Source organism: Phyllobates terribilis, unplaced genomic scaffold, assembly GCF_046119375.1.
Source record: "Phyllobates terribilis strain yellow unplaced genomic scaffold, ASM4611937v1 Scaffold_12__6_contigs__length_324123572, whole genome shotgun sequence".
Lineage (NCBI taxonomy): Eukaryota > Metazoa > Chordata > Amphibia > Anura > Dendrobatidae > Phyllobates > Phyllobates terribilis.
In genome coordinates, this window is record NW_027362772.1 from 122711649 (window position 1) to 122734448 (window position 22800).

At 46.7% G+C, this 22800-nt stretch overlaps 1 protein-coding gene across 2 annotated transcripts in view; it reads left to right on the plus strand.

Moving 5' to 3' along the window:
* The window catches only part of LOC141173124 (transmembrane protein 238-like), a 233207-nt gene that overhangs the window by 23540 nt on the left and 186867 nt on the right, over window positions 1–22800 (plus strand). Inside the window, exon 2 of one of the 2 annotated variants that reach the window (XM_073657764.1) lies at window positions 124–450. The exons of the other annotated variant lie outside the window; for it this stretch is intronic. The gene's annotated coding sequence lies outside the window, so the exon portion shown is untranslated. Of the gene's footprint in view, window positions 1–123; window positions 451–22800 lie in introns of those variants that run through there. 2 annotated transcript variants of the gene reach the window in all.

The window sequence follows — 22800 nt, forward strand, 5'->3', positions numbered from 1 at the left end:
CTTCATCTGTTCTTATCAGAAGATATTCCTGTTTAGGTGTTAACTTCCGTGGTCAGCCAGGACTTCTAGGTGAGATGATTTCAGTTTCATCTTTATTAAATTTTTATATCACTTTTGTTACAGTGTTCTGAAGAACAAGGATTCTTAGAAGTTCTGACATGACCCTCACAGAGTCCTAATCTCAAATTTATTGAGTCTGCCTGGGATTACATGATGAGTAAGGAGGATTTTCACAAGCCTACATTCACAGATTTGTGGTTAGTTCTCCAAAAGGATTGGAACAACTTCATTGCCAAGTTCCTTTAAAAACTGTGTACATATGTAAGTGTACTTAGAAGAATAGCTAATGTTTTGAAGGCAAAGCCTTGTCACAACAGGCAATTTGATTTAAATTTCTCTTTGTTAATTTACTTTGTAATTTTTTAATAAATAAAAATAAAATATTAACAATTTTGAAGGCATTTTCACTTTCCAACATTTTTTCATGTGCTTACAACTTTTGCACAATACTGTATGTGTCCCAAAAAAAATATATATATTTTGATAGACTAAGAAGCAAAATGCAAAGCCCCTTCATAATGCAGAATTCCAGTATATGAAGGTTTGTTCTGGTCATCAAGACTCCAAACTCCACTAATCACAAAGGGATTAAACAAGAAAAGTTCTAGGAATGCAGAAATAAAAACATAAAAAGTATTAAACAAAATCACTATATCCTCAAGGCGTAAAATAACTGCATCCTGATTAGGTTAAAATCAAGTCATTATATAAATTACATCAATGTCGTCCTTATACAATACCAGGCATGTAAATTGAAGGAAAATTGGTAATAGTTTATATCTGTGTTATGTCATAAAATGTATCATTTCTAAAATCCTTACCTACATGAGTTAAGTTTAGCCACAATCTAGATATGTAAAGTGGAAAGGTAATTAACATATATTTGATACAAAAAATTTTTTTACAGTGAACAAAAGTTAGTACAGATTTGTTAAAATATGCTGGGAAAGAACATGTTAACACTGTGTTAAGTTTTAATTTTTAATGAATTATCCCTTTAAGTCTGAAAGCTTCAAGTCATAAACTATTGAAGATAAGGTTTCGGAATGGATATATTTCACATTTAGATGCACTACATGTTCAGGAAAATAAAAACAACTATTCCCGAAAGACAGTTCGGCTTACTATTCAATTCTTCCCAAAAACCTGTATAGCTTCTTTGAGGACTGTCCAGTCACATTAGTTAGAATAAGTGAGATCTCTGGGAGATGCAATAATGCAGCTGTTTTCAGATGTTACATGTGGATGGAGTCTTCTGTCCTTTACATAACAAGCCTCAAACAGACCATGGAGAGGAATCAGGTTTCCTCATTTATGCCCAATGAATTGTTGTTCAAATGTTTTGATGTGCTTCTGAAATTTATCCTCATATTTTAATACCCTTTCATCAATGCTCTAGATATATCATGTAGCAAACAAAAATGTTGGAAATAAATGTCTGTTGGAGTATAAAAATACAATAAACGGAAATGTTCATCGTGCACCTAAATTATCATGACAGATGTTGGCCGAGTTTTGTTTTATCATGCTGCTTATTTTGATGTTGCTATTGGTGTTGAACGAGCACTAAAATGCTCGGGTGCTCGAAGCTTTCTCATATATCCTTGCAAGGGTTTGCTGGACACTAATCCGTGAGCCTGGGATTCCTGTGAGTATCAGGTGATATGAGCTAATTATCTTTTTTTCAGTCTATCCCAGTTCTATGACTTCCGTTAAAACAAAGCTTCAGGTGATGAATGATGGATGAGGTGGTGGCAAAGGAGAAAGAGCAGGAGGAACAGGGACCATTCACATCAATATCAGGCCAGTCAACCACACATGTCTTGTAGGATATGTTTCTGTACCAAAAGGAGCGGTTCGGCTACACAGTTGGCATGCAGTGAGTGCAATGCCTAACAAAAATTTCGAGGCACTCCAATCCCCCTTGGAAGTGACATGGAGGTCAGAGGGCCTTAACTAAACGTTTTTTTCCATTTATAGCAACTGAGTCTCCTGTGCACTGTTGGCCTAAGCAGTGAATGGAAGGCTTTCCAAAAATTATGAGGAACTGTAATGCTCCTTGAAACAGATGTGGATTACAGCATACTAAAAACCTTCTACCCATTATTGGGGAGTGGGTCTCCCTTTGTGTTCGCCTATGCATTGAAAAGCAAAAGCTGACTAAAATTATGAGGAAATGCAATGCCCGTTGGAAGAATGGTGGAGGTCGCTGTGGAATAAAAAGACAATATCAATGCCCCTTGGAAAAGTGGTAGAGGTCGCAGTAGCTTAACAAGACAGTTTTAATGCCCCTTGAAAGAATGGTGGAGGTTGCAGTAGCTTAACAAGACGGTTCTAATGCCCCTGGGGAAAGCGGTGGAGGTCGAAGTAGCTTAACAAGACAGTTTTAATGCCCCTTGGAAGAGACGTGGAGGTTGCAGTAGCTTAACAAGACGGTTTTAATGCCCCTTGGAAGAGACGTGGAGGTTGCAGAAGCTTAACAAGACGGTTTTAATACCCCTTGGGAGAGACGTGGAAGTCGCATTGGAATAAAAAGACAATATCAAAGCCCCTAGCAAAAGTGGTGGAGGACGCAGAAGCATAACAAGACGGTTTTAATGCCCATTGGAAGAATGGTGGAGGTCGCAGTGGAATAAAAAGACAATATTAATGCCCCTGTGAAAAGTGGTGTAGGTCGCAGTAGCTTAGCAAGATGGTTTTAATGCCCCTTGGAAGAATGGTGGAGGTCGCAGTGGAATAAAAAGACAATATCAATGCCCCTGGGAAAAGTGGTGGAGGTCGCAGTAGCTTAACAAGATGGTTTTAATGCTGCTTGGAAGAGACGTGGAGGTTGCAGTAGCTTAACAAGACACTTTTAATGCCCCTTGGAAGAGACGTGGAGGTTGCAGTAGCTTAACAAGACACTTTTAATGCCCCTTGGAAGAGACGTGGAGGTTGCAGTAGCTTAACAAGGCGGTTTTAATGCCCCTTGATAGAGACGTGGAGGTCGCAGGGGAATAAAAAGACAATATCAATGCCCTTGGGAAAAGTGGTGGAGGTTGCAGAAGCTTAACAAGATGGTTTTAATGCACCTTGGAAGAGACGTGGAGGTTGCAGTAGCTTAAAAAGACGCTTTTAATGCCCCTTGGAAGAGACGTGGAGGTTGCAGTAGTTTAACATGACAGTTTTAATGCCCCTTGGAAGAGACGTGGAGGTCGCAGTGGAATAAAAAGACAATTTCAATGCCCCTGGGAAATTGGTGGAGGTCGCAGTAGCTTAACAAGACGGTTTTAATGCCCCTTGGAAGAATGGTGGAGGTCGCAGTGGAATAAAAAGACAATATCAATGCCCCTTGGAAAAGCGGTGGAGGTCGCAGTAGCTTAACAAGACGGTTTTAATACCCCTTGGAAGAGACGTGGAAGTCGCAGTGGAATAAAAAGACAATATCAATGCCCCTGGCAAAAGTGGTGGAGGTCGCAGTATCTTAACAAGACGGTTTTAATGCCCATTGGAAGAATGGTGGAGGTCGCAGTGGAATAAAAAGACAATATTAATGCCCCTGGGAAAAGTGGTGGAGGTCGCAGTAGCTTAGCAAGATGGTTTTAATGCCCCTTGCAAGAATGGTGGAGGTCGCAGTGGAATAAAAAGACAATATCAATGCCCCTTGGAAAAGTGGTGGAGGTCGCAGTAGCATAACAAGACGGTTTTAATGCCCCTTGGAAGAGACGTGGAGGTTGCAGTATCTTAACAAAACGTTTTTAATGCCCCTTGGAAGAGACGTGGAGGTCGCAGTGGAATAAAAGACAATATCAATGCCCTTGGGAAAAGTGGTGGAGGTCGCAGAAGCTTAACAAGACGGTTTTAATGCCCCTTGGAAGAGACGTGGAGGTTGCAGTAGCTTAACATGACAGTTTTAATGCCCCTTGGAAGAGACGTGGAGGTTGCAGAACCTTAACATGACGGTTTTATTGCCCCTTGGAAGAGACGTGGAGTTTGCAGCAGCTTAACAAGACGGTTTTAATGCCCCTTGGAAGAGACATTAAGGTTGCAGTGCAATAAAAAGACAATATTAATGCCCCTGGGAAAAGTGGTGGAGGTCACAGTAGCTTAACAAGACGGTTTTAATGCCCCTTGGAAGAATGGTGGAGGTCGCAGTGAAATAAAAAGGCAATATCAATGCCCCTGGGAAAGTGGTGGAGGTCGCAGTAGCTTAACAAGACGGTTTTAATGCCGCTTGGAAGAATGGTGGAGGTCGCAGTGGAATGAAAAGACAATATCAATGCCCCTGGGAAAAGTGGTGGATGTCGCAGTAGCTTAACAAGACGGTTTTAATGCTTTTGGAAGAATGGTGGAGGTCGCAAGAAGCTTAACAAGATGGTTTCAATGCCCCTGGGGAAAGTGGTAGAGGTCGCAGTAGCTTAACAAGATGGATTTAATGCCCCTTGGAAGAGACGTGGAGGTTGCAGTAGCTTAACAAGACAGTTTTAGTGCCCCTTGGAAGAGACGTGGAGGTTGCAGTAGCTTAACAAGACGGTTTTAATACCCCTTGGAAGAGACATGGAGGTCGCAGTGGAATAAAAAGACAATATTAATGCCCCTGGCAAAAGTGGTGGAGGTCGCAGTAGCTTAACAAGACGGTTTTAATGCCCCATGGAAGAATGGTGGAGAGCACAGAGGAATGAAAAGACAATATCAATGCCCCTGGGAAAAGTAGTGGAGGTCGAAGTAGCTTAACAAGACGGTTTTAATGCCCTTTGTAAGAGACTTGAAGGTCGCAGTAGCTTAACAAGACAGTTTTAATGCCCCTTGGAAGAGACATGGAGGTTGCAGTAGCTTAACAAGATGGCTTTATTGCCCCTTGGAAGAGACGTGGAGGTTGCAGAAGCTTAACAAGATGGTTTTAATGCCCCTTGGAAGAATGGTGGTGGTCGCAGTAGCTTGACAAGATGGTTTTAATGCCCCTGGGGAAGGTGGTGGAGGTCGCAGTAGCTTAACAAAACGGTTTTAATGCCCCTTGGAAGAGACGTGGAGGTTGCAGTAGCTTAACAAGACGGTTTTAATGCCCCTTTGAAGAATGGTGGAGGTCGCAGTAGCTTGACAAGATGGTTTTAATGCCCCTGGGGAAGGTGGTGCAGGTCGCAGTAGCTTAACAAAATGATTTTAATGCCCCTTGGAAGAGACGTGGAGGTTGCAGTAGCTTAACAAGACGGTTTTAATGCCCCTTGGAAGTATGGTGGAAGTCGCAGTAGCTTGACAAGACTGTTTTAATGCCCCTGGGGAAAGTGGTGGAGGTCGCAGTAGCTTAACAAAATGGTTTTAATGCAACTTGGAAGAGACATGGAGGTTGCAGTAGCTTAACAAGACAGTTTAAATGCCCCTTGGAAGAGCCATGCAGTACAGCATCTTAAAAACATTATTCTCATTATTGGGGAGTGGGTCTCCCTTAGTCTTTGCATATGCCTTCCAAGCAAAAGCTGCCAAAAATTAGGGGGAACTTGCAATGCTGGCAGCACGGACCAAGGTCACCCTGGTGGTATAGAGGGGGTGGAGGCTGAGGATAAGAAGAAGAACAAAATACAGCCGAAATGAGGAAGCGTATACCCATGTGTGGGTGTGAAGCGGTGCATGGGAATACACCTCCTGAAATAAAACAGTGGATTTGACTTTATGTTACTCTGCTGTCATTTGGTGGTGATTAGTGTTGAGCCACCCCCGTAGTGTTCGAGTTCGGTTCGTCGAACACCCATGTGTTAGCCGAACTGTTCGTCGAACTGTTCGTCGAACACCTTCGAACACCGTTAAAACCAATGGCAGGCAAACAAAAACACATAGAAACACATAGAAAACACCTTCAAAGGTGTCCAAAAGCTGACAAACTGCTCAGAAGACATAACTAACACATGGAAAAGTGACAAGTACATATAGTCATGCGAAAAGAAAAGAGGTGGAGGAGTAAAAGGAGGGGGAGACACAGATATAGGCATGTCATGCCCTTCTAAAATCCAAAAAGTGAGAAGCCGACACGGCCAGTCCGTTCCTGCCCTTGCCACCTCCGTGTCGCCGGGTTTGTGCCAGAGCCGCGGTGGACCCTGACGGCCAGCCCCCCTCTCCCAATACTGGTGCCTGTCCGCTGGTGGGTCGAGCGAGCCCCCCTGTGGTGGAGGCAGCTCTAAGCTTTTTAATTTAAATTGTCTCTCTAATTTGAATGAATACACTTTAAATCTTTTTGCAAGGATCTATTGGAGGGCAAGTCTCATGCCAGCAGCCGTGTAATTCCAGCTCCAGTAGCGTCCACTAAAGCTGCTGCAGTTAAAAAGCTTTTATAAGGATCGAGCTCGGCTGTCCACCGCAAGGCATCCTACCACCAGTCCCAGCCCCTATGCCTTGGGGTTCCTCCTGATGCTCTTCACTGAGTATCCCGTGGTCCCGAAGCATTTCCTTTGAAAAAATTAAGTGTCCAAACTACAGGTGGTGTAGCTTGCTTAACAGCCGGGATAATCCGCTGACTAGCAGACACTGCTACTAGGCACAAAGTATTTCCTGAGCTAGATGCAGTTAAAAATTTGTAATTAGATACTATTGTTGGATGCTGAGAAAGCATTCCATTGAGTCTCCTGGCACGCCATATATTATTTTCTTAAAAAGCTTGGGGTAGGGGTCTAGGGGACCCTTTTATAGCCAAAATCACGGCCCTGTATCTCAATAAGTTACCTAGGCTGAAGATAAATGGAACTGTAGCACACTGAGGGCTCGGTTGCTACAGAGGTATTGCACCTCACCCAGAGGTGTGATATCTCACCCTCAGGTAAGGATGGAGTGTGGATCAGGACCCGACACCTGCATGCATTACACCACATTGCCGTGGGGCAGGGCGCCCAATATGCCCCTGAGATGGGCACGACAGTCCCTGTCCCTGGCTGGAGTGGGGGGAGGGAACATTGAGGAAGGGGAACCCTGAAGTGCAGGAGCAGGGAGGAAGCAGTTCCTTGGTGCATTGAGAAGGGAGTATAAAAGGTGGGCACCATCTTAGTTCAGTGCAGAGAAGTCTGAGCAGAAGTGACAGGGAGCAGGGGCTCTGCATGAGCTCTGCTCCGGAGGCGGGCCTAGTAACAGAGGCCCAGGCTTGGAAGAGGGAGAAGGAAGGAAGAGGAGCAGAGAAGGCTCCAGGAACGAGGAATGAAGGGATCACAGGGGTGCGGAAGGGCGAATCGCCACCGCACGCCCGAATCCACCTGCGTGGAGGGGTCAGGCCAAAGGGGGAGACCGGTCCCCGAAACTAGTGGAGGCAGGAAACGACCCTCAGCTAGAAACCGGAGGCTGTGACATTTTATGTGGCGCAGTCCCTCGCTACACCCGCTAGGAAGGCACCACATAGGGTCAGGGAAACTGGCGCCAAGTTTACCAAGAGGAGGCCCGAGGCAGCCGGACAGAAGGGTTGGTAAGAAAGGCCAGACAAAGGACACACAAAGGGGGTCCTGTGAAGCACTCCAAAGTTATCTGGGTGTTGTCTGAGCCCCTCACCTGGTGAGCACAGTACGACGTGGGCAGCCGTTACCTGCAGAAGTGGTCTGGATAATAAGAACTGTGAGTAAAGGCCCTGGACTGCATCACTGACTCCGTGTCGTTACTGCTGCTGCCCTGCACCATCACCCCCATCCTCCGCATACACTGCCCTGAGGCTATACTCCTCCCGTGGGGAGTTATGCTACCCTCTGCTGCACCCACAACACCAGCCTCAGTGATCTGCCCTGCAGCGGCGGTTCACTCTGACCGCAATCCACGGGTGGCGTAGTCGGACGTTTAAACATCAAAACCACATAAATAGTTCCGCCACTGGTTTGACCGCCCTGAGCCACAGAACCGGGTTGCCGCCACGGAGACTACAACCACCAGCATCCACAAAAAAGGGTCCAGATCGGGGTGTCCCAAGGCCCAGGGGGCGCGTCAGAACATTTTCATCACCTTTCATAATCACCAATGGGACAAGGCAGGGATGTCCTCTGTCCCCTCTCTTATACATCCTAGTGACGGAGCACCTGCTCTCATCAATTCGCCATAACCCCAATATTGGGTGGATTGAGGTGGGAGGCACCGAGTACAAGTGCTCTCTATTTGCTGATGATGTCCTAGTATATATCACTCAATCACATATATCCATCCCTGCTGTTATGGCTGAAATAGATCACTTTGTTACATGGTCAAATTTTAAAATCAATGCAGCGAAGTCTGAGGCCCTCGATGTCTCCCTCCCCAAATCCATACAGGATTCCATCCAGTCCAACTTTTCCTTTGCCTGGCCTTCACAGGGTATCAAATACTTAGGAATTCCTATTCATAGAGACCTCTCCCATCTATGTTATCTTAATTTTGGGCCCTTTATTGAACAACTCCACACAGACCACGGTTGGCAAGTTAGAACTGTAAGATTCACTACGTGAACCACTGGTGTTTTGTGGAAAGGCACATGTACACTGTGTTCCAAATTATTATGCAAAAAGTGTTTAGGAGTGATAAGGGAAGAATTTGTTTGTTTGTCAGTTAAACTCATTGATGGTGATGTGTGTCAGGGCTCTTTATATCACTGTAAGCAATTGCAGACACCTGTGCTAATTAGTTTGGCAGGTGTGTCCAATGAAAGGCAAGACTTCTTAAGAAGGCTGTCCCACGTTATTAAGCAGCCTACATTTTCTGCCAAAATGGGAAAGAAAAAGGATGTGTCGGCTGCTGAGAAGCAACAAATTGTGGAGTGTTTAGGTCAAGGCATGACTACAATCAACACTGTGCGATGATCAGGATGAAGTGTCTTGGCAATCAAGAAGTATGAAGCTGATTCACAGTACACACGTGTGCGTGCTGATAAGGGAAAATTGAGGACTCTTTCCTACAGGTAATTATGTCAGGTTAAAAGAGCAGCGCAAAAAAGCCTTGTCATAGCAACAGACAAGTTTTTGAAGCTGCTGGTGCCTCCAACGTCCCCCGAACAACAAGATGCAGGGTCCTTCAGAGGTTTGCAGCTGTGCGTATGCCATCCTGTCGACCTCCTCTATCCACTGCACACAAGCAGAAACGGCTCCAGTGGGCCAAACAATACATGAAGACTGATTTCAAAACTGTTTTGTTCACGGATGAGTGCCGTGCAACGCTCGATGGTCCAGATGGATGGAGTGGAGGATGGCTGGTTGATGGACACCCCACGCAAACACGGCTACAGCGACAACAAGGAGGAGGTGGAGTAATGTTTTGGGCTGGAATCATGGGGAGAGAGATTGTCGGCCCTTTTAGGATTAATGAAGGGGTAAATATGAACTCCATAATGTATGTGGAGTTTCTCAAACAGCACTTCCTGCCATGGTTCAAGAAGAAGAACCGTGTATTCCACAGCAAGATCATTTTCATGCATGATAATGCACCTGTCACACTGTCACAGAATACTGGAGGTAGGGGGCCTAAGCTGACCCTAAGCTGGGACCCTGACTAACCCCTCAACCTGGAGGTACTGTTAAAGGTACAGAGGTCCAGGCCGCCAGCGTAACCCCTACCTCCTGAGGATCCCTGCACCTAAGTAATCTAGTCCTGAGAAAGACCCCGATCACAACAATAGGGAACCAGAAATAATATGCCCACACACAGTATTTAGACGAACGAGACAGTACAAGGGAAAAACCAAAACCACCTTGCATACAACTTCTACACAACTACAACAGAGGGAACACCAACGGGAAAGGAGATAAATGATAAAGCGAGGAAAGGGAAAAAACACTTCCAAATGCACTTATCTCAGCAACTCCAAACACCACGATCCGCTCTGAAAGTCAGAATGAAAAGCTTTCACCGACACCTCCCAAACAGACCTGCAGGAATATAAAGGAGTCTCACTAAAGAAGCATTGATTGCAGCTGGGCGAGGCTGGACCTCAGCTAGCCCAGAGAGAGAGAGAATTAACTCCTACACTGCCGAAAAAACACAAAGCACCAACAAGTCAGCTGCGAGAAGTCAGGCTGTGTACTCGTGACGATCTTCGTGGCAACACACCCGTGACAGTACCCCTCCTTCTACGAGGGGCCTCCGGACCCTCAGGGCCAGGTTTATCCGGGTGAGTCGAGTGGAAGGCCCGAACTAATCGGTCTGCGTTAATATCCGACGCAGGAACCCACATCCTCTCCTCAGGACCATACCCCTTCCAATGAACCAAGTACTGAAGGGACCGGCGATTAAAGCGTGAATCAATGACCCTCGATACCTGGAACTCCAAGTTACCATTGACAACCACAGGAGGGGGAGGTAAAGGTGACGGTACCACCGGCGCCACATACCTCTTAAGCAATGATCTGTGAAACACGTTGTGAATTTTAAACGTAGGGGGGAGGTCAAGACGGAATGCCACCGGATTAATAACAGAACTGATTCTGTATGGCCCGATGAACCTGGGACCCAGTTTCCAGGAGGGAACCTTAAGTTTAATATTCCTGGTAGACAACCATACCTGATCGTTCACACTTAGGTCCGGACCAGACACTCTCCTCCTATCAGCCATACGTTTGTATCGGTTCCCCATAGTTTTCAGATTCTTCAGCACCCCTCTCCATACTGAAGCGAGAGATGAGGAAAATCGTTCCTCCTCCGGAACCCCCGAAGAGCCCCCCCTACTGAAAGTACAAAACTGGGGGTGAAAACCATATGCCCCAAAAAACGGGGACTTACCAGTGGACTCGCTCCGCCTATTATTGAGAGCAAACTCTGCCAGAGGTAGGAAAGAAGCCCAGTCCTCCTGGTTCTCTGACACAAAACACCGAAGATATGTCTCCAAGCTCTGGTTCATACGTTCCGTCTGACCATTGGTCTGAGGATGAAAAGCCGACGAGAATGACAAATGCATCCCCCGCCGAGCACAAAACGCCTTCCAGAACTTGGACACAAACTGAGACCCCCGATCAGACACCACCTCGGAGGGTACCCCGTGAAGCCTCACAATCTCCCCAATGAATACCTGCGCAAGAGTTTTAGCATTAGGAAGAGCTGGAAGAGCGATAAAATGTTCCATCTTGCTGAACCTGTCCACTACAACGAGTATGACCGTTTTACCCGAAGACGGAGGGAGGTCCGTAATAAAGTCCATAGACAGATGAGTCCAAGGACGCTCCGGGATCTTCAAAGGTAAGAGGGCCCCAGACGGACGGGTATGTGAGGTCTTAGAGCGCGCACAAACCCCACAGGACGCGACAAAAGTTACCACCTCTTTATGTAAGTTAGGCCACCAAAACCGACGCGAGAGGAGATCCACAGTTGCTTTACTCCCCGGGTGTCCTGCAAAAACTGAGTTATGGTGTGCCTCGATCACCTTTTGTCGCAACTGATCTGGAACGAACAGTCTCCCCGAAGGTCCAACAGGGGCGTCCCCCTGAGCCTCCAATATCTCCTCCTCCAGCTCAGAGCATACTGCCGAAACCACCACCCCCTCCTGAAGAATAGGAATCGGGTCGTCCGTATTCCCGGCCCCAGGGAAACTGCGAGATAAGGCATCCGCCTTTACATTTTTAGACCCAGGACGATATGTAACGACGAAATTAAACCTGGTAAAAAACAATGACCACCTAGCTTGTCTGGGATTCAGACGTTTAGCGGACTCCAGATATAGCAGGTTCTTGTGATCGGTGATGACGGTGACCGGATGAACTGCCCCCTCCAAAAAATGGCGCCACTCCTCAAAAGCTAACTTAATGGCCAAGAGTTCCCTATTGCCGACATCGTAATTCCTCTCAGCGGACGACAACTTTTTAGAGAAAAAGGCGCATGGATGCCACTTACCAGGGGACGAACCCTGTGACAATACTGCTCCCACCCCTACCTCGGAAGCGTCTACCTCTACAAAGAATGGCTGAGACGCATCAGGTTGAATGAGAATGGGTGCCGAGGCAAAACATTTTTTCAAGGAGGAGAATGCTTGACAAGCCTTGTCAGACCACCTAGAAAAATCCGTCCCCTTTTTAGTCATGTCTGTGAGAGGCTTAACCATGGACGAGAAATTACGAATGAACTTCCGGTAATAGTTAGCAAACCCCAGGAAACGTTGTAGTGCCTTAAGATTCTCCGGCCGATCCCACTCAAGAACTGCCCGCACTTTCCCAGGGTCCATACGAAAACCGGACGCTGAAACCAGGAAGCCTAAAAACTGGAGTTCCTGTACGGCGAACACACACTTTTCCCACTTGGCATACAGTTTATTATCCCGCAAGATCTGTAACACCTGTCTAACGTGCTCCTGATGAGACACCAGATCCGGCGAGTAAATTAAGATATCATCCAGATATATGACAACAAACTGTCCCACCAGGTGGCGAAAAATATCATTAACAAAGTGTTGAAACACCGCCGGGGCATTAGTCAGACCGAATGGCATGACAAGGTTCTCATAATGCCCCTCCGGAGTGTTAAAAGCCGTCTTCCACTCATCCCCCTCCTTCATCCTAATCAGATTGTACGCCCCCCTGAGATCCAACTTAGAGAACCATTTGGCGCCCACGATCTGATTAAAGAGATCGGGAATAAGTGGGAGCGGATACGGATCTCGGACCGTAATCCGATTAAGTTCACGGAAATCCAGGCAAGGGCGTAGGCCTCCATCTTTCTTCTTAACAAAGAAGAACCCCGCGGCCACCGGTGAAGATGAAGGTCTAATATGCCCCTTAGCCAGACTTTCAGAAATATAATCCTTCATGGCCTGCCTCTCAGGACCAGAAAGGTTATACAACCTAGCTTTAGGTAACTTGGCCTCAGGGAGCAGTTTTACAGAACAGTCATACTCGCGATGAGGAGGTAGTTCCTGACACCCATTCTCCGAGAATACATCCTCAAAGTCCGCCAGAAATGGAGGTAAGACCCAAGGAGTAACTGCACCGATGACCGTGTTCATGCAGTTTTTATTACAGAATTTACTCCATTGGCTTATCTCTCTGGTTTGCCAATTAATAACCGGGTTATGCTTAGCTAACCAAGGAAGGCCCAACACTATAGGAGTGGGAAGACCCTCCAACACGTAGCAAGACAACAGTTCTTTATGTATTGCCCCCACTTGAAGTTTTACACCATGCACAGCTTGCAAAAAACTTCCCTGACCGAGAGGCCTGGCATCGATCGAGAATATGGGGATGGGTTTAGCCAACTCACTCAATCGCATACCTTGAACCCGGGCAAACCGAGCATCAACCAGATTAGCCCCGGCCCCACTATCCAGAAGAACAGATATCCTCTCAGTTCTCGTACCCACCACCACCTCCGCCGGTACGAGAAACTGAGACGAACCTAGGGACGAAATACCTACTCCCAGATTGCCGTCCACCACACAACCTGGGATCAACAGTTTTTTCGACGACTCTTTACTCTGCAAGGGACGGGATGGACACCCCCCAATAAAATGTCCCTTTTTCCCGCAGAGGAAACACCTTCCTGTCTTATGGCGCACCACCGGTCCCCTTCCCCGAAATGATGTCCCTCCTAATTGCATAGGCTCCTCCGGACTGACCAGGGGAACCACCATATGAGGGGACCTTGTAGGAGGTGGAGACATTACAGGGGGTAGAGTTATCCCGCACCTCTCCCGAAGCCGTCTGTCAACACGAATAGCAAGGGCCATAGCGGCTTCCAGTGACGCGGGAGAGTCATACTGTGCCAACACATCCAGTAATTTGTCGGATAAACCATGACAAAACTGGCTCCTAAGAGCCGGGTCATTCCACTGGGTGTCCGTGGCCCACCTACGGAACTCCGAACAGAATTCCTCCGCCGGACGATCTCCCTGCTGAATCCTACGTAACTTAGACTCAGCAAGGGAGATCCGATCTGGGTCATCATATACGAGTCCCAGAGCAGCGAAAAACCTATCCACTGACTGGAGAACCGGGGAGCTTGGGGGAAGAGAGAACGCCCAAGATTGAGGGTCCCCTTGTAGGAGCGAGATGACAATTCCCACCCTTTGTTCTTCACTGCCCGATGACCGAGGCCGCAGCCGAAAGTACAATTTGCATGCCTCCCGGAAAACAAAAAACTTGTCCCGCCCCCCAGTGAACCTGTCAGGGAGAGCTACTTTAGGTTCTGGTCCGGCTTGCTCCGGAGGATGCAAAACCTTGGACTTAACGTCCGCCAGCCCCATGGACAAACTCTGCAACTGCCGAGCTAGACCGGCTACTGGATCCATGGTAGCTGGAGAAAACTAAGATGGTCGGTGAAAATGTCACACTGTCACAGAATACTGGAGGTAGGGGGCCTAAGCTGACCCTAAGCTGGGACCCTGACTAACCCCTCAACCTGGAGGTACTGTTAAAGGTACAGAGGTCCAGGCCGCCAGCGTAACCCCTACCTCCTGAGGATCCCTGCACCTAAGTAATCTAGTCCTGAGAAAGACCCCGATCACAACAATAGGGAACCAGAAATAATATGCCCACACACAGTATTTAGACGAACGAGACAGTACAAGGGAAAAACCAAAACCACCTTGCATACAACTTCTACACAACTACAACAGAGGGAACACCAACGGGAAAGGAGATAAATGATAAAGCGAGGAAAGGGAAAAAACACTTCCAAATGCACTTATCTCAGCAACTCCAAACACCACGATCCGCTCTGAAAGTCAGAATGAAAAGCTTTCACCGACACCTCCCAAACAGACCTGCAGGAATATAAAGGAGTCTCACTAAAGAAGCATTGATTGCAGCTGGGCGAGGCTGGACCTCAGCTAGCCCAGAGAGAGAGAGAATTAACTCCTACACTGCCGAAAAAACACAAAGCACCAACAAGTCAGCTGCGAGAAGTCAGGCTGTGTACTCGTGACGATCTTCGTGGCAACACACCCGTGACAGCACCGTCTCATGCTGCACATAACACATCTGCATCTCTGGCTGATATGGGCATAAAAGGGGACAAACTTATGGTGTGACCCCCATGCTCCCCTGACCTCTACCCCATTCAGAACCTCTGGAGCATCATCAAAAGGAGTGTCTATGATGGCGGGAGGCATTTCACATCTAAGCAACAGCTCTGGGAGGGTATTCTGTCCTCATGCAAAACAATTGAAGCAGAAACCATCCAAAACCTGACAAATTCAATGGACGAGAGAGTTCAGAAGCTTCTTTCGAACAAGGGGTCCTATGTGCTAATGTAACATCACCTAGAATAAAGTTTTGAGTTGAAAACTGTTTGATTTCAGTTTCTAATAACCTGCTAAAGCTTATAATTTCAAAATTGACCATTTTTTTGTTCTTTATTAAAATGAAAAGGTTGATCGAAGAGTATGGGGGATCTAAGAGTGTGGCAACCCAGTAGTCAGGATTACTTTGAATTCTTACAATCTGAGGGTCATGTTGCAGGTAGTGCAGCAAGAAGGCACTTATGTGTCTTGCGCATCTAGGAGCCCCAAAATTATTTTCCGGGCTAGATGCAGCTAAAAATTATTATTAATTTTAAATCTGGTGGAGCTTAGTATAGATGGCCTAATAGAATCAGTACTGCACACTGCTACAAAGCCCAAATTATTTTCCAGCCAAGATACAGATAAACATGATTAGTAATTTTAAATCTGTTGGAGCTTAGTATAGATGGCCTAATAGAATCAGTACTGCACACTGCTACAAAGCCCAAATTATTTTCCAGCCAAGATACAGATAAACATGATTAGTAATTTGAAAGCTTAAAACGGTTGGTGAGGTGATTTTAACCAATCATCAAGCTTTTACTCTCCCCAGGATGACACAGGGGTAGAAAAGTGGTTTCGGATCCACGATTTGTTTATCTTTATGAACGTGAGTCTGTCTACATTATCAGTGGAGAGCTGTGTGCCCTTATCTGTCAGCACACCACCAGCAGCGCTGAACACACGTTCAGACAGAACGCTGGCTGCGGGGCATGACAAGATCTCCAAGGTGTAAGTGGCTAGCTCCGGCCATTTATCCAGATTGGAAGCCCAAAAAGAGCAAGGGTCCCGTGACACAGTCATGGCTTCAATATTTACTTGGAGATACTCCTGTTCCATCGTCTCTAGGCGTTGACTATGTGTAAGACTTCTTGTCTCCAGTGGCCTTGCAAAGGATGGGCTAAAAAAGTGGTGAAATGATTCCGAAAAATTGATGTTACCAGCAGATACTGTGTTTCTGTTACGGTTTGAGTGCTGAACACTCGACGGTCCCACGGTTGGCAAGTTGGAACTGTGAGATTCACTACGTGCACCACTGGTGTTTTGTGGAAAAGCACATGTAAGATTCTGCAACAGTCTCTGCTGATACTCCTGCATGCGTGCATCCCTTTCTATGGCAGGAATAATTTCTGCAAATTTACTTTTGTACCGGGAATCTAACAGTGTGGCAACCCAGTAGTCAGGATTATTTCTAATTCTCACAATTCGAGGGTCATGTTGCAGGTAGTGCAGCAAGAAGGCACTCATGTATCTTGCGCATCCAGGAGCACCAAGTCCCTGTTGTGTTGGTGGCGAGGTAACAATCATGCTTCCTTCCTCTGTCCTCTCCCCCCAACCTCGCAAAACAGAAATGTGAACAAGGGCTCCCTCATCTGATGAGTCTTCCATCAGTTCGTCCTCCACTTCTTCCTGGGCTCCTGCACCTTCCTCACTAGTTTGGCTGCTACCATGCGCCCTGGTAAAACCATCTCCTCCACCCTCACATGCCTGCCGCCTTGGTGCTGCCGAACGTCTGGACCTTGCAGATGTTAGCCCTTCCGCATACAACTCCTCCTCTACTTCCTCCACCTCCTCTTGTGCCACCACCTGACTCCGAATTCTGTTTAACATGTGCTCTAGCATGTAAATCACCGGAATAGTCATGCTGATAATGGCATCGTCAGCACTAAACATCTTCGTCGCCATTTCAAAACTGTGCAGAAGTGTGCATAGGTCCCTGATCTGAGACCACTCCTCCAGCGTGATTTGCCCCACCTCTGGATCTCGTTGGCCCAGGCTATACGTCAGAACACATTGCACCAGGGCTTGTCGGTGCTGCCACAGTCGCTGCAACATGTGCAGAGTTGAATTCCACCGGGTAGGCACATCGCATTTTAGCCAGTGAAGTGGCAGGCCCAACCACTTCTGTAGAGATGTAAGTCACTGAGCTGCGGGATGCGAACGGCGGAAGTGAGCACACAGCGACCGTGCCCTTTGCAGAAGGCCATCTAGTCCAGGATAGTGGGCTAAAAATTGCTGGACAACCAGGTTCAACACGTGAGCCATACAAGGCACGTGTGTGACATTGCCCCGGCGAAGGGCCGCACCCAGGTTTGCATTATTGTCGCACACGGCCTTCCCTTGTTTCAGGTCCAGTGGAGACAACCATTCATGAAATTGGTTCTCCAGAGCTGACTACAACTCCTCGGCTGTGTGACTCACATTTCCCAGACATTTCAATGTAAAAACCGCCTGATGACATTGAGCCCTACTGCCAGCATAGTAAGGAGGTGTGCAGGATCCCTTCTGCGCAGTTAGAAAGCTTGTGGCATGACCAGACAGGCTTTGGGTGCAGGTGGAGGACCGAGAGGAGGTTGAGGAGGCAGAAGCAGTGGAGGAACTTTGAGATAAAGAGGATTGACGCACAACTCGTGGGGACGGCAAGACTTGGACAGCAGCCCCTTGTCCTGCTGTCACCATAGTTACTCAGTGCCCAGTCAGCGACATGTAACGCCCCTGTCCATGCCTACTCGTCTAAGTGTCTTTGGTGAAATGCACCCTGTCACACACAGAGTTTCTCAAAGAAGTGGTGATGTTGTGTGCGACATGCTGGTGGAGCGCAGGCACACCTTTATTTGAGAAGTAGTGCCGACTGGGCATCTGGTACTGGGGCACTGCGACGGACATAAGGTCTCAAAAATCCTCTGTGTCCACCAGGCGGAAAGGCAGCATTTCTGTAGCCAAGAGCTTGCAGATGGTGAAATTCAACCTCTTAGCTTTCTCATGGCTAGGAGGAAATGGTCTTTTACTTGTCCACATCTGAGGGACCGAGGGCTGGCTGTTGTGCTTAGACGGGGTTGATAAGGGTGTCCCCAGCAAACTGCCAGTCTGTGAGGAAGATGCAGGCGGACATGTTAGGTTGCCTTGATCCAAAGGTGGTGCTATCGATGTCGGACAGCGCTCAACACCAGCTGGTGTTACCACCTCCAAAGAAAATGATGACCTGCCAATCACGCTGGCTGTTGCGGGTAAAGAGGTGGCAGGTCTGCGTCCCAAAGCAGGTGTGACTGCTGTCCCCCCAGTCACAGAGGATGAAGAGGCCACGGATGCACAAGATGTGGCAGACGACGGTTGGCCCGGCCGGATAGGCCGCATTGTAGCACAGTGAGCTTCCCACTGCAACTTATGCTTCATGTCCATGTGCCGGTTCATGCATGAAGTACTCAAACTATGTATTTTTTGGCTTAGCTTTTGCTGACAAATGTTACAGATAACACGAGTTGGGTCATCTTTATCGATCGGAAAAAATGCCCAGGCTATGCAAGGCTTGGCACCCATGCGACCTGAAGAGCCACCGCGACTTGTGGTGAGAGGCAGAGTTGTGTTTGAGGATGCAGTTGTTGACGTGCTTCGAGTACTACGTCTCTGTCCAGGAAGGCGCAACCTGACCTCGTCGTCACTAGCATTCTCCTCCACCTCCTCTGCTGACCTCATCTCTTGGCTGACTGTGGGTTGACAGTAAAAGGGATCTCCAACCTCATCATCATCACCCTATGTGTTATCACACCCGTCGTCCTCAGAGCCCACCTGTTCCTGCCCTGACAAAAAACTCAAGTTGTCGCTCCAATCAGGTATTTGAGTCTTATCATCGTCTTCCTCATTGTCTCCACCAGCAGGAGTTACAGTTTGGGAATGAGGGTCTACATTATGGTCAGAACCTTCTGCGTCTGGTCCTGGATCCGACTCATAAAGATTCTGGGCATCAGTGCAGATCATTTCCTCGTCTGGATTCACAGAAGCGCTGGAGCCGACCTCTGATTCCCAGGCTATAGTATGAGTAAACAGCTCTGCAGACTCAACCATCTGTTCTACCTCATACTCAGATGGCAGCTGGAGATTTGGGAGCTGTGAGGAAGCAAGTGCGATTGGGGTGACACCTCTGAGGACTGGAGTATTTGTGATGTTGAAGTTGATGTGGAGGAGAGCCCACTTAAAGGAGCACTTGATATCCGTTGAAGCACCTGCTGTTTTTGTGCCTCATCTGGAATTTGTAGCGATTGGAATGGCCGTAAGAAAGGGATCTTATCACATTGTCCGCTAAAAGAAGTAGACATTTTAGTTTGGCTGGAAGATTGTCTTTCTTCTGCAGATGTTACTGTTGCTTTAACACCTACACCACGGACACAACCTTTTTTCCCCTTCCCAACACACCTATTCCCCTTTCCACCAGCAACAGGCCTTTTTCCTCTCATTTTGGTGGTTAACTAATTCACAACTCTGGAGTTGTTTGCACAAAAAAACAATGGATGGGAACTGAGCAGAGCTGAGTGGCCAAGCTGTGGTATTAGGCCAAAAGTATTGGCTGGGTTAGATGCAGATAAACATGATATTGAATTTGCAACCTGGTGGAGGTTAGTATAGATGGACTAATAGAACAAGTCCCACACACTGCTAGAAGCCAAAATATTTTTTCAGAGCTAGATGCAGAAAAAAATTATATTGAATTTGCAACCTGATGGAGGTCAGTATAGATGGACTAATAGAACAAGTCCCACACACTGCTAGAAGCCCAAATATTTTTTCAGAGCTAGATGCAGATAAAAATTATTTTTAATTTGCAACCTGATGGAGGTCAGTATAGATGGACTAATAGAACAAGTACCACACACTGCTAGAAGCCCAAATATTTTTTCAGAGCTAGATGCAGAAAAAAATTATATTCAATTTGCAACCTGATGGAGGTCAGTATAGATGGACTAATAGAACAAGTCCCACACACTGCTAGAAGCCCAAAAATTTTTTCAGAGCTAGATGCAGCTAAAAATTATATTCAATTTGCAACCTGGTGGAGGTCAGTATAGATGGACTAATAGACCAAGTCCCACACACTGCTAGAAGCCCAAATATTTTTTCAGAGCTAGATGCAGATAAAAATTATTTTTAATTTTCAACCTGATGGAAGTCAGTATAGATGGACTAATAGACCAAGTCCCACACACTGCTAGAAGCCCAAATATTTTTTCAGAGCTAGATGCAGAAAAAAAATATATTCAATTTGCAACCTGATGGAGGTCAGTATAGATGGACTAATAGAACAAGTCCCACACACTGCTAGAAGCCCTAATATTTTTTCAGAGCTAGATGCAGATAAAAATTATATTCAATTTGCAACCTGGTGGAGGTCAGTATAGATGGATTAATAGAACAAGTCCCACACACTGCTAGAAACCCAAATATTTTTTCAGAGCTAGATGCAGATAAAAATTATTTTTAATTTGCAACCTGATGGAGGTCAGTATAGATGGACTAAAAGACCAAGTCCCACACACTGCTAGAAACCCAAATATTTTTTCAGAGCTAGATGCAGATAAAAATGATTTTTAATTTGCAACCTGATGGAGGTCAGTATAGATGGACTAATAGACCAAGTCCCACACACTGCTAGAAGCCCAAATATTTTTTCAGAGCTAGATGCAGAAAAAAATTATATTCAATTTGCAACCTGGTGGAGGTCAGTATAGATGGACCAATAGAACAAGTCCCACACACTGCTAGAAACCCAAATATTTTTTCAGAGCTAGATGCAGAAAAAAATTATATTCAATTTGCAACCTGGTGGAGGTCAGTATAGATGGACTAATAGAATGATGCTATGCCCAAAGGGTTTTACTTCACTAGGTGCAGTACAAAAATTGGTATTCTATACACAGGTGGTGTAGCTTGCAACACAGATAGGCTACTCCACTGACTAACACACTCTGCAATAGGCCAAAAAGGATTAGCTTTGCTAGATTTAGCCAAATGCTGTGAAAAAAACTTGCACAGCACTGGCACAGACCTGCCTGGCAAAAACTGATAGGTACTGATGTAACTTAGTCCTGAAAAGGACTGCAATTACAATTAGTCTTTACTCCCAACCTAACTATTTAAGAGCACAGACCTGCCTGATAAAAGACATAGGAAATGCTGTAACCTAGTCCTTAAAAGGACTGCAATCACAACTATTCCCTACTCCCAAGCTATCTGTAGATTTGTGCGAAAATTGGCTTGAAATTAACAAGGTATAGCGCACACAGCAATAGCGGTGCCATCTAACATGCAGCTGCAGCAGTGAGAAAATGGTGGCGACGGGGAAAATGGCTGGGTCTTTTAGGGCAAGAACATGTGACATACACTGCCAATGACACATGCCCTTGCTTTTGTGAAAAAAATCACTTCACTCCGTGTGTGCGCTACTGATAGGCTGACAGATTGCACCTCCCCATTGTAAATGCGGGAAAGAGAAAAAAAAAATGGAGATCTTCATTATTCCTGCAGAGATCCATCCCCTGCCCCTCCCCCCGCCCCGTTGTACACTGAAACTGCGTATTAACATTAATTTTCATCATTACTGAGAAAAAATCCAGTTATGATTTTGGTGCACGAACAGTTATCGAACATAACCTCGAACAGCCGAATTTTTTTCAAATCGTTCGTGTTCGCTGAACGGCTCGAACACCGCCCAAAACAGCTTGAATTTGAGATTGGCGAACAGTTCGAGTCGAACAACGCTCATCTCTAGTGGTGATGAGAAGTCTGGCCCAATCCAGCCCTTGTTCATTTTGATAAGGGTCAGCTTGTCAGCATTGTCAGTTGACAGGCGAGTGCACTTGTCTCTTATAATTCCCCCAGCGGCAATAAAAACATGCTCCGATAGCACGCTAGCGGCAGGGCAGGCCAGGACCTACAAGGCATACAGAGCGAGTTCATTCCAAGTGTCCAGCTTGGATACCCAATAATTAAAAGGCACAGAGGAATCACGGAGGATGCTGGTACGGTTGGCAAAATACTCCCTCACCATCTTTTGAAACTTTCCACTCCTTTTGAGAGTACCCCGCGCCTCAGGGCCTGTAAGCTTTGCGGGTCTCAGAAAACTGTCCCAGAACGTTTACAGTGTTCCCCTGCCTCTGCTGGATTGGAGTTGCATCTCTCTCGCCTGTACGCCTTGGTTGGGCAACGAACTGTGACCTCTGCCGCTAGCGTGTTCAGATGGGAATTTTTTTAACAGTTCTGCAGCAAGGGCCTTCTGGTACTGCCCCATTTTTGTAGACCTCTCCACCTCAGGAATAAGTGAGTGAAAGTTCTCCTTGTAGCGGGGGTCTAAAAGTGTCACCAACCAGTAATGACTGTTACCAAACATTTTGACAACGTGAGGGTCACAGTTAAGGCAGCGTAACATAAAGTCAGCCATGCGTGCCCGACTGGTAACGGGCAAGACTTCCATGTCCTCACCAAGATGACGACTGACCATGCTCTTCTCCTCCTCCTCCTCCTCCTCTTCCTCCTCCCCCCTGTCCTCAGGCCACCCATGCTGAACCGACGGTATGACAGTTGTACAGGTACTACCGTATACAGCGCATGATACCAGCTCCTGTTCTTCCTCCTCCTCCTCCTCCCCCTCTCCCTCATTGTCCCCCAATGCACGTTGGGATGAGATGAGGCTGGGCTGTGTATAATCGCCCGCTATGGCTTCTTGATCCATCTCATCATACTCTGGCTGCAATGCCTCCTCTTTAATTCTCTGCAGAATGCGTTGCAAAAGACAGACAAGTGGGATG